This window comes from Osmerus eperlanus, unplaced genomic scaffold (assembly GCF_963692335.1).
Source record: "Osmerus eperlanus unplaced genomic scaffold, fOsmEpe2.1 SCAFFOLD_581, whole genome shotgun sequence".
NCBI lineage: Eukaryota > Metazoa > Chordata > Actinopteri > Osmeriformes > Osmeridae > Osmerus > Osmerus eperlanus.
In genome coordinates this window covers 1-12,806 of record NW_026911196.1, presented here as the reverse complement: position 1 = coordinate 12,806, position 12,806 = coordinate 1, and the positions used below count along the sequence as shown (strand labels likewise).

The 12,806-nt window shown below is 50.6% G+C and overlaps 1 pseudogene; it reads right to left on the bottom strand.

Moving 5' to 3' along the window:
• Positions 1 to 3,771: 3,771 nt before the first annotated feature.
• Positions 3,772 to 12,576, bottom strand: LOC134015752 (histone deacetylase 4-like; annotated as a pseudogene).
• Between the last annotated feature and the right edge of the window lie 230 nt (positions 12,577 to 12,806).

Below are 12,806 nucleotides of genomic sequence, written 5' to 3'. Positions count from 1 at the left end.
GAACTGGGACCAGGTCATGTGACCTGAGCAGGGCAAATCAAGGTCCAGGTGTTTAGTTTTTTCTACTATTGAACCGTTTCTGCGTTGCTTGGGATAAAAGCATCAGCTAAATGAATAAATGTAAAATGTACCAGAAAAGTTAAAGAACTCGCACGTATAGTATCTTAGAATTACAGTAATGTGGTTCTTTCTCTGACTCTCTGCATACCGTCTTAATTCCTTGAAAGTCCACAACACCATTTATATTGCCTTTTTCTTCTAATAGCTACCTTCATCCGTCAATCACTCTCCCCCCACACACTGTCCGTGTGGATTATTAGAGGGTAATGTACAACACTTACACATCCACAGATACGAAAGTACCCTCTCTTGGTTGCTAGGAAGGCAGGCGAAGGGCAGCGAATTAAAATGCATCGACAAGAATGTGTGGGAGTCAGTCCACTCCTGAATAATTATGGATGAAAATTCTCAGGGAGAGACTGTGCAGTTCTGCAGAAAGTTGTTCTGCAGTTCTGCAGCAAGGCCCATCCTCACAGGAAGACCGGTGACAATCCATCACCCATCTAGAATGTAGTCTTTTAAGAAGAAGAAATGCAGCAGGCCACAGCTCTACTGACTTCACACACGGAACGTTTCTGATTCCGGGGCATCTTCGAGGGTTTAGAGAAGGTGGTTTTCTCTTGATGGAAAAATGTGATACTATATGATGATTTTACTGACTAAAGGTTACACCCTAGTGCCTTCTCCAGGGGAGGTACTGATGCTGTATGTAATGATTTAGTTATATTCAGCTCATTCATAATAGTGTTGCCATCTAGTGGTACAAAGGTGAAAAGTTTTTCTTTTTTACATTTCCTTCGTTTGTTGGCCAGGCACGTAAAACAATAAACACACAACGCCGGTAAAATTTTTCAGAAATATATTTGATAGCTGATGTCTGAGAGGAAATCTCAAAAGCATAGGTCCCAAAAACAGAAATATCATTTATCAACAATGGAGACAAACAAATCTAGAATAAAAATAACATTTCCCCATTTACAATTTGTAAACCAAGAATTGCTCTTGAACCACAGTGGTTATAGATAAAACTGGCCTAAGTATGACAATCTGATAATGCCCATCACCAATTAAAATTTTTCTTTCTGTAGGCCGTAAGGTGTTGATAGGCCTAAACCTCATTTGTACAAATTATCAATTGTCTGACAAACATTCTTTGGGAGACACACATCAGTGTAAATATATAGTAAAGTTTGGCCTGGTAATTGAATTCCTATATACAATCAAGGCTATTGTCCATATGTTTAAGTGCTCCATAGCAATTTTATTTTTTTCAGAAATAAAAGAGGACAAAAGTCCGAGGACTTTGGGTTGTTAGTAGACAAAACGTCCCCAGAGAATAAGAGTCTGTCCCGCTAAGCATTCTGGGATGCGATCAAGGCCCTCAGTCCTCCAAAGTTCTCCTCCAAGTTTGAAAATACAATGTGTTACATAGACAGGCAGGCATGCCGACACACAATCCATGCAAAGAATTTCAGTGGTGGGATCAGAAAATAGTAAATTAACAAATGATAACACAGCATTTAAGAGGAAAAGAAAAAGCCAAAGGAAAGAACAATATACAAACAAGGAATGTTTTACGGTATTTCATTAACGATTTACTGAGACAAACACAATGAAATGACAACACACATATGTGATGGTCCTGAACTGGTGTGTTTCTAACTTAACTGTATTGTTTTCTTGGTGGGATTATGCTACATCTTAGACATAATAAACATAATTCAAGAATGTAGAGCTTTTAAAGTAATTCTAAATGCAACTAACAAATAACTGTGTCCCTCCGAATACTCGTGTTTGGTAGTGAGATACCAAATCTATCCATACCAGTCAGACTGCTGTTGATGTTGTCAGTATGCTTTACAATTTTTGACAGTTTTTATAATTGTTCAAAAATGCTTCATTGCACTGTGTTCCAGTTCTTACGGTTTACTGGGAATCATTGATGAGTTATGTTTCTTTAGTGCCACTGTTCAAATCCAGTCCAGCCAACAATAACCAACTGTTCCTGGAATTACGTACCATCTGTGCCCAATTTATTTTCTTCCACAACAAAATAGCTGTCATATTTAGAATATATTCAGAGATTTTCCATATACAAATCTTCTATTAACAGGTAAGTAGTAAACAGTTGATGTAAAGATCTTCAGTTTGTTATTTGTGATACATGAACATGCTCAGAAAGAAAGAAATTAGTGTGTAAAGGGTACTGTGTAACTATAAAAATAGCAACGTATACACAAAAACGTTATCTATACAAAATAGAAGAAAGAAATTATGGAAAAAAATATGCTTTAAAAACTGAAATTCATACACGACAAAATATGGAATTGCAGAAATAAATCAACGTAAGAAAACTCGGATGATATAGTAAATCAATATTCACGTGAAAATAATATTGTGGTTATAAAATAGAAAAGGTCTATTGCCTTTAAAATATGTTCAATTCAATTTACAAGACTGATGAAAACACAAGAGTTAACTAAGATAGTTATCTACTGGAAAATCGGCTGTGTAAATTGAATCCTTATTCAATGAAGGTTTCAGGTGCTGTCACTGATAAATAAAACAATACATCTGTTGTACTACGTAACAAAATCCTACTGGTATTTGTCAGGGCCAATAGTTATCATTTCATCGTAGGCTTGCCATAGCTAGTGGTACAAAAGAGTTGGATGCAAACTCATGCTTTGGCAGGTTTTATTTTCTTCTGTTTTTCTTGACCATTTCTTTTTGGATAACATTCTAATCCTGAAATGATTAGTCTGTCTGCTAAAACGCATGCCTTTTAAAAAATAGATCACAATTGTTCAAATGGTTCACAGCGATGTCTTGGGTGTTAGAGGGAAGCTACATAAGGCTAAACGCTCTCCTTCAACGGGGCTTGAGGAGCCTTTCGATGTTTGACCTTATCTAATGAAGCCGAAAACAACACTTTTTTGTAGCGATTTTTACAAAAAAATAGATCCATTCAAAAGATTTAAGTAACTCTTCAAGAAAAGTTGTGTTAGACACAAACATTGTCAATACCACATTCCAGGTAAACATGCTGAAAGATTTTAGTTTCTTTTATCTGTCCGTTGTTCTCCTGAGGAGAACACAAATGTCCGTCTGTCTGTCTGTCTCTCTCTTTCCCTCGTAGAAAATCATTTAAGGCAATCTTCTTATCTGGAACAATCCGGATATCAATCGGAATCTTCACCAAGGCACTCCTTGTGTTCACCACCCTTCCATCCTACAGGTACATGCAGGACCAATCAGGTGACAGTCACAATCACCAATCCAATCCTTGAAAAGACTACTTCATCGTCCGCCAATCACAGTCAAGTCCATTAGGCTCTCATCCAATGAGAGTCCTTTCTACCCACATCCTTCAGGCAGTAACTAACTATTCTCCACCTTCCTTTTTGAGGAGATTAAATTCAGAGAGAAAGGAGAAGATAAATAACCCTCAGGTTGTTTGCGACAGCTGGTGTGTGTTTGTCCACTCGTGGGACAGCTAAACAAGGCAACCTAAACCGCCTCGCTTCGAAGCGGGAGAGTGACTCTTCTGCAACACGGCGGCCCTGACCGTCCCAGAACCAACCGCCTGTTAGCCGCCACGCCAGCAGGCCACGCGAGCAGGCTAGGCTAGCAGGTCACGCTAGCAGGCTCGGCTAGCAGGCTAGGCTAGCAGGTCACGCTAGCAGGCTCGGCTAGCAGGCTAGGCTAGCAGGCCACGCGAGCAGGCTCGGCTAGCAGGCTAGGCTAACAACTCTTAGCTCCGCTAAGCATGATGTGACACTGAGGCTTTTTTTTCTCCCCCCTCTCAATTCAGTCCAGTCTCCGGATTGGCTCCCTGCTACGAGGCTGAGCCCACCCCTCTCCCTGATTGGTTGACCGGGCCGCCTGTCAACGTGACGGACGTGGCATGGGGGAGGGGTCTAAATGAAAGGGACAATGGAGACCCTCTCCAGAGGAAGTCACTGAGCTGTAAAGGCCAACACTCGTGGTGCAACGCCCTTATGTTTCCCACCTACAACGGCGGCTCCTGCTCCATGGGTTCTTCCTCCGGCCTGGGGAACAATAAACACATATGATGGATATCATATAGTATGTAATACTATATGGATATTCAATAAAAAAAAAAAAGACTAAATGTAAATAATTATAATTAAATAATTATACGTATCACAGGGAGTGTTTGTGTATGATAATTGGCTGTTTTAATTAGAATGCCTCATTTCAACATGAATGAATACTTGAATAAAACTTGAATATTCATGAATATCGCCCCTCCCACAACATCTCTTCACCAGGATCTTAAAAAAAACACGTTTTGACACGAAGGGTTGTGTTTACTTCCACTTCAAGGTACTCGTTTCTCCTCATGTCTGATGAGAAGCAGGGACTGCGGCCGGCCTTACCTGGTGTCCATGAGTTTGTTGGCCACGGAGAGAGAGGCCATGGCGCTGACGGCCTCTGCCTCTTCGGAGTCTCCTCTCTGGGCCTCGTACAGCGACTGGGGCACCCTGGGGGAGCGGCGCTGAAGCGAGCACCAGTACTTACCTACCCACGAGGTGTGTCAGGGAGAAACACAGTCATTAGTCATTTAGCAGACGCTCTCATCGTACCAGCAACCTTCAAATTACTAGCCCGATTCCCTAACCGCTCAACCACCTGACTCCCCACACATACGTGATATGGTCTGTGTATACGCACGTTCACAGGGTTGTCAGGTAAACTCAACAGGGCCTGATGGTAGATATCACTCACTGTGCGTTTCCAGAACCTTCTCTATGGACCTCACAGCGTTGACGTTGGGCCTCTGCTCCAACACCGCCTCGGGGAGTGGGTCCAGCTGGACACACACACACAGACACACACACAGACACAGTGCCCTGATTCAAACAAAGTTTTGAAAGTACTGCCAAATCCTCCCTCCCTCCAGCCCTCTCCCTCCCTCCAGCCCTCCAGCCCCCTCCCTCCCTCCCTCACCTCCTGTCCCAGCAGGGCTGCCACGCAGGCCTCCGAGGCGTCGCAGATGGCCGTGAGGTCGTGCCCTCCCTCCAGCGCCAGCACCACCCGCCCCCCCGCCAGGGTCATCAGCTGCTGGGTCAGATAGCCGAAACCTGCGGGGCACACACACACAGCATGCGGGGGGATTGAGACGCCGTCGCGTCGTCACAATGACGCCGCCCCGCGAGAGGGCACGGGCGGGTGGTGGTGAAAGTGTGATGCGGTCCTACGTACATCTGGAGGTGAGGACGTAGCCCCCTAGGGGCGGGGGGTGACCCTCCACAGCATCGAACCCTGACGACACCAGGACCACATCTGGAGCAAACTCATTAGCTATGGGCATCACCACCGTCCTGAGACAGAGAGAGAGACAGAGATACAGACAGTGAGAGAGAGAGACATACAGAGACAGACAGACAGAGAGAGACAGACAGACAGAGAGACAGACAGAGACATACAGACAGACAGACAGAGAGAGAGAGAGAGAGAGAGAGAGAGAGAAAGGGGGGGAATTAAAGAGCTTGAGGGGAAAGGTGAGAGTGTGTGAGTGTGTGTGAGAGAGTGTGTGAGTGTGTGTCTCACCTGAAGGCAGCGAGGTACTCTGCGTCTCCCATGGGGGGGTCCAGACCTCCGGTAAATGCTACGTTGACGTTAAACCCCACGCCAGCCCCACTTCCGACCTGACAGCCGAGAGAACAGGACAGGTGTTACAGGACGGGTGTAACAGGACGGGTGTCACAGGACGGGTGTAACAGGACGGGTGTCACAGGACGGGTGTCACAGGACGGGTGTCACAGGACGGGTGTCACAGGACGGGTGTTACAGGACGGGTGTAACAGGACGGGTGTAACAGGACGGGTGTAACAGGACGGGTGTAACAGGACGGGTGTAACAGGACGGGTGTCACAGGACGGGTGTCACAGGACGGGTGTCACAGGACGGGTGTAACAGGACGGGTGTCACAGGACGGGTGTCACAGGACGGGTGTCACAGGACGGGTGTAACAGGACGGTGTCACAGGACGGGTGTAACAGGACGGGTGTAACAGGATGGGTGTTAAGACCCAGCCGCTCCGTGATACTGGAGGTGAACAGGGGCGGAGCTACAGGTTCTCCCTACGGCAGGTACCTCGTCAGGCGCTCCGCTCCCAGGAAAGAAGTTTCCGTCGTCGTAGCGATGGAGTGACAGGTAGAGAACGTTGGGGTCGTCGTAGAAGGCCTGCTGGGTTCCGTTGCCGTGGTGAACATCCTGGATGACGTCATACACACACACACGCAGGGAATGTATTAGACCCAGTCCTCCACACACACAGCTGGTCTCCACACACACACACACACACACAGCTGGTCTCCACACACACACACACACACTCTCTCACCCAGTCCACGATGAGGATCTTGCTCACGTTGAGTCTCTGTTGGAGCACCTTGGCAGCGATGGCCACAGAGTTGAAATAACAAAAACCCCTGAGACAAAGAGAGAGACATAGAGAGAGACATAGGGAGACATAGAGAGAGAGAGAGACATAGAGAGAGAGACATAGAGAGAGAGAGACATAGGGAGACATAGAGAGAGAGAGAGAGACATAGGGAGAGAGAGAGACATAGGGAGACATAGAGAGAGAGAGAGAGACATAGGGAGACATAGAGAGAGAGAGAGAGAGACATAGGGAGACATAGAGAGAGAGAGAGACATAGGGAGAGAGAGAGACATAGGGAGAGACATAGGGAGAGACATAGGGAGACATAGAGGAGAGAGAAAGATAACAGAACAAATCAGGTGTTGAAGGAGCGTATTGAGAAAGTCCGGGAGAGAGAGATGAATGGCAAATCAGAAGTCTTAAACAACAGAATGAGTCATGAAGAGGTGAATAAACCCTGAACTTACATGGGGGTACTCTCCTCTGCATGGTGACCTGGTGGTCGAACCACCGCAAACCCGTTCTGGGGGGGAAGAAAAACAAAGACTACATTACCCAGAGTGCCTTACACGTGTATTGCATTCAATGGAAGCTTCCCGAGGGGATGAGAGTCTTGGTCTTTGTAGTCACCTTCAGGTCCCCGGTGGCCACCTTCAGCACCAGCTCCACCACGGAGCCCACGGCTAGCCGGGCGGCACTGGAGGAGTGGACCTCGTTCCAGATGGTGTCACTGTCCACCTGGAAACACACACACACACACACACAGGATTAGGGAGTTAGACAGGGTCCTGAGGGCAGGGAGAGAGGAGAGGAGAGAGAGAGAGGAGGATACTTACCCCCACTCCTCCACATGGTAATCTCACAAACATGGGGGTGACTGAACCTGCCGAGAGCAGACACAGCGTTACTAACACCACCTTCACACTTACACATGGTGTGTGTCTGTGTGTGTGAGTGTATGTGTGTGTAGTTCTCACAGTCCAGTTTCTGTCGGAGAGGGTTGGTTCCGTACAGCAGAACGTGAGCTTCAGAGTGAACCATCTGCAGCTCCTCCAGAGTAGCCTTCCTCCCTCGGATACACTGACACACACACAGGAATGCAACTAGTCTTTATTACATCAAGAACATTAGTAAAGCCAGATGCTTAACATACAGTATATGGAGTGAGAACCCAGGGTGTGTGTGTGAATGTGTGCGTGTACCTCACACTGCGCCCGGAGTCCAGTCTCCTGCAGCCTGGACCAGATGCTCTGGATGCGTCCGGCGTGTTCCGGGTGTGTGTTGGTGCTCCCGCACATGCACTGGTGCTTCTGCATGAGGGAGTCATACACCAGACCTGGAACACACACACACACATGGTTACACACACACACACACACGTCAGGACATGAAGGTCCACTTCCTGTTCCCGTGGCTGAGCGGAGAGTGAGCGTGGCGTGTGCGTGCGTGTCTCACCTGTGGTGAAGCGAGGCTTAGCGGGCGGGTCGGGGGGCGAGAGGCTGATGGGGAAGGAGGAGGCGGGAGACGATTGGGCCCTTGAGAGGGGGCGGTGCCCTGGGAAGGTGATTGACAGGCCGGCAGCCTCCATGGACGCCTGGTAGTTCCTCAGCTGGTGGATTCTCTGCTGCTCCAGTAACAAGGCCTGCTGCTCAGGAGAGGGGAGGAGGGAGAAATCAGCGGGTTAGAGATCTTCTTGCGAAGTAGAAAACTGCACCCACAAGGCAAGGCCACAAGGTGGCAGTCTACCCAAGCGATCACAGCACGCACACATCCAACCCTGGCCTGCTCCATCTGCCCACACATCCCCTCTCCCCCACCTGTCTGAAGAGGCTCTCCTGTTCCGCCTGCCTCTCCCTCTGCATGGCCTCCTCCTGGGGCTCCTGGGGCTCCTGCTTGATGCTGATCCCCCGCGGGAGGCCTCCTTCCTGGGCAGAGAGCGCCTGGTGCTCCCTGAGCTCCTCCTCCGTCTCCTCTGGGTGACTCTGGTGCTGTCGGCCGGCTGGCTCGCTGGGCTTGGACATCAGCTGGAACACAGGGGACACATGGATGGGGGCAGCTCAGAGGTAGAGCTGTTTGGCTGGAGGTCGTAGGTTCAAAACCGCCGAGTTGTGAATGGATGGGTGCTGATCCGACTTTATCAGACCATAATCCTAAATCCACCCTCCTACAGCCAACGGAAAAAAAACGGTTGGCTCCTGGCGATTTGCGGATAAACACAAATGAACGCGAAGAAAAATTTCACTTCATTCGTGCGAATAATTCTCTTTGCGTTTGGTGTGAACACAGCATTAGGGTAAGGTTCATCGGCTTACAAGAGGAAGGTTGCATTCCTCTGTTGTTCTGAACAAACAGTTTCCCCAGGGAAGACCTGAATGGGGAAGGGGGGTGGTGTGTGTGTGTGTGTGGGGGTGTGTCTGTGAGGGGGGGGGTAAAGGTGGTGTGGGGGGGGGTATGATGAACTGAGCAACCACAAGTTGAACATGGGCCAGAATACACACGTGCACTTTGAGCAGTGTGCACGACAATGTATGGATGGTAAACATTCTGGTAGTTTTTGTGTGTGTTCCCTTGTGTGTGAGTGTGTGTTATTCCCAATGCTGGCCCTGGGGCACTAGAGCCCTCAGGGTTGGTGCAAGGGGGGCATCATTGACGTCAGAACCCATCTCCCTCCCTCCTCTCCTCTCTAAACAAGCAGATATGTTCAGTCCTCTGCTCTCTCATGGTCTCTCTACACCCCTCCTCCCCCTCTCCCCCTCTCCCCCTCTCTCTCTCCCCCTCTCTCTCTCCCCCTCTCCCCCTCTCCCCCTCTCCCCCTCTCTCTCTCTCTCTCTCTCTCTCTCTCTCTCTCTCTCTCTCTCTCTCTCTCTCTCTCTCTCTCTCTCTCTCTCTCTCTCTCTCTCTCTCTCTCTCTTCTCTCTCTCTCTCTCTCTCTCTCTCTCTCTCTCTCTCTCTCTCTCTCTCTCTCTCTCTCTCTCTCTCTCTCTCTCTCTCTCCCAGTCTTCTCTCCTTCCTGGTGAGATGGAGAAGGTGTCCCCGTACTGCACAGCGATGCACATTTCAGGGTCGCTGCCTCCAGCTTTATAGTGATTGAGGAAATCTATTAAAATCCTTCTAAAAACACTGAGATGTGTTGAGTCACTGCTGGTTTAAAGACCTCATCTGTCAGACTTCCACAGACAGGGAGGACGTGTCAGCAACTGTTCCACACACAAGGAGAGGAGAAGAGGAGAGAGGAGAGGAGAGGAGAGGAGGGGAGAGGAGGGGAGAGGAGGGAAGAGGAGGGGAGGAGGAGAGATAGGAGAGGAGGGAGGAGAGGAGAGGAGGAGGAGAGAGGAGAGGGGAGAGGAAAGAGGAGAGGAGGGGAGGAGAGAGGAGAGGAGGGGAGGAGGAGAGAGGAGAGGAGAAGAGGGGAGAGGGGAGGAGAGAGGAGAGGAGGGGAGGGGAGGAGGAGAGGAGGGGAGGGGAGGAGAGAGGAGAGGAGGAGAGAGGAGAGGAGGGGAGAAGGGGAGGAGGAGAGAGAGGAGAGGAGAGGAGGAGGAGAGAGGAGAGAGGAGAGGAGGGGAGGAGGAAGAGGAGAGGAGGGGGAGGAGAGAGGAGAGGAAAGAGGAGAGAGGAGGAGGGGAGGGGAGGAGGGGAGGAGAGAGAGGAGAGATATAATGCAGGGGATGAGGGGAGGGGAGAAGTGGGGAGGAGACCCATAGTATAGTTCCCTACACCCACCAGAGCATCGCTCCGTTTCCTACAGACCATATAAGGGCATCAGCTTCCGCTTTGTCGCCATGGCAGCATGGGCTACTGTCTGCCCATAGCAACGGGTTCTCACACACGCGCGCGCATACACACACACGCACCTTGTTGATGTGCAGTTGCTGGAAGTGCTGCTTGTGTTTCTCCAGGAAGTGCTGTGCTGCTGCTGCACCACCAGCTGCTGCAGAGCCTGGGGCTCTGGGGCAGGGGGGCCGACTGGGTCCGACCCAGGGGGCTCTGGGGCAGGGGGGCCGACTGGGTCCGGCCCAGGGGCGGTGCTGCCGCTGGAGTTTCGCCATGGAGGACACCTGGGAAGACCACTCCACCCCCTGTGAGGGGGAGGGAGAGAGAAAGACAGAGAGAGAGAGAGAGAGAGAGAGAGAGCGAGAAGAGAGAGAGAGGGAGGGAGAGAGAGAGAGAGAGGGAGTTGGTGAGTTCTATTCCCTGTTGGCGCCGGGGGAAATCAAAGGCTGCAAGTGAGCTGGCAGACCAGGAGACAAAGCCTGCGAGGAGTCTCCCCTGGGTCAGGGCTCCAGCCCCCGATGATGAGGTACAGGGCTGGCAGGACAGCACACAGTGTACTAGGACAAACATGTCTCTGTGTGTGTGTGTGTGTGTGTGTGTGTGTGTGAGAGAGCATTCCTGAAGTTTTCTCCTGCCTCTCGCTTCTGTGGATTTGGAGTGAATGAGTAATGACAATCTTTGTTCATTTTAATCCACTCTTTCATTCAGTCCCAAATCTATGCATGCTTAATCCATACGTTCTCCCATCCATCATCATCCCTCCACCCACCCTAACCCATCATCTATTTATCCATCTATTTAACCATCTATTTATCCTCCCCCTCTCCCCTCTCCGCTCCCCTCCAAGCACCCCTCCTCTCCCCCCCCACCCCTCTCCTCTACCCCCCACCCCCTCCTCTCCCCCCCACCCCTCTCCTCTACCCCCCACCCCTCCTCTCCCCCCCCACCCCTCTCCTCTACCCCCAACCCCTCCTCTCCCACCCCTCCCTCCTCCCCCCCTCCCCTCACCTGTCACCAGGGGGCTGTGTGCTGCAGTCTGCTCCATCAGGACCATGTGCTGCAGCAGGGTGGCAGGGCCCCCTGCGCCATCGCCCAGGTAGGGCCCCCTGCCCCCCCCCCTGCCCCCGGGGGGCAGGGGGCCCCCGGACAGGAAGGGGGGGCTGAGGGCCGGCTGCAGGCCCTCCTGCTGGGACGATGTCACCTGGGGGAGGGGCAGGATAACTAGAGAGGAAGAGAGAGAGATGTAGAGAGAGAGAGGTAGAGAGATAGAGAGAGAGGTAGAGAAATAGAGGTAGACAGAGAGAGAGAGATGTAGATAAGGTAGAGAGGTAGAGATACAGAGAGGAGAGAGAGAGAGAGAGAGAGAGAGAGAGGTATAGAGAGAGGTAGAGAGAGGTAGAGGTAGAGAGGTAGAGAGGTAGAGAGAGGTAGAGAGAGAGAGGTAGAGAGAGGTAGAGAGAGAGAGGCAGAGAGAGGTAGAGAGAGGTAGAGAGGTAGAGAGAGGTAGAGAGAGAGAGATAGACAGAGGTAGAGAGAGGTAGAGAGAGAGAGGTAGAGAGAGGTAGAGAGAGAGAGATAGGACAGAGGTAGAGAGGTAGAGGTAGGGAGGTCTTACACTGGAGGCAGCGGTGGCAGTAGCAGACAGTCCCAGGGTGATGTTGGGCAGCGAGGGAGAGGTGTAGAGAGACAGCTGGCTGACCGAGCCTCCATCCCGCCCCACACAGGCGCTGAGCCAGGGACACCTAGAACACACACACACATAGGGTTAGAGATGACACACACTTCCTGTGTGATGTGTGTGTGTATGTGTGTGTGGTTACCTCAGTGTTGTGAGCGCCACCGTGATGCCGTTCTCGTTGAGCCGTTGTTGGGGAGCTGGGGCCAGACCCAGGAGCACTGTTACAGGCCGAGTCTGAAAGGACCAGAACAACAGGCCCTTATAGGCTGGTCTGGATCACATGACCACAACAACAGGCCCTATAGGCTGTCTGATCACATGACCAGAACAACAGGCCCTTATAGGCTGGTCTGGATCACATGACCGCAACAACAGACCCTTATAGGCTGGTCTGGATCACATGACCACAATAACAGGCCCTTATAGCTGGTCTGGATTACATGACCAGAAGAAAGAAATAGAGAGAAAGAGAGAGAGAGAAAGAGAGGAGAGAGACATAGAGGGAGAGAGGAGCTAGCTCACCGGCCATGTCCAGTGAGCGTTTCTTGGCGGTGGTGATGGGGCTGTCTCTGCGACGCAGCAGAGGGCTGCTACGCCTCTCGCTCACCTTCTGCTTCAGCCGAGACCAGCAGCTTGAGGTTGGGCTCCGAGGCTGAGGGAGGAGGGGGGAGGAGGGGGAGGGTAAGAGAGGAGAGAGGAGGGATGGGGAGGGGGGGGGGGTAAGAGAGGACGGAGAGAGGGATAAGAGTGGAGTGGAGGGAGGAGAGGGGGTTAGAGGAGAAGAAATGGACAAGAGACAGTTTTACTGGTATGGTGAAGATGCAAACAGGTGGTGTTCCTCATGACATGAGTAGACATGAAGGTCTACAGTATCAACCCAAC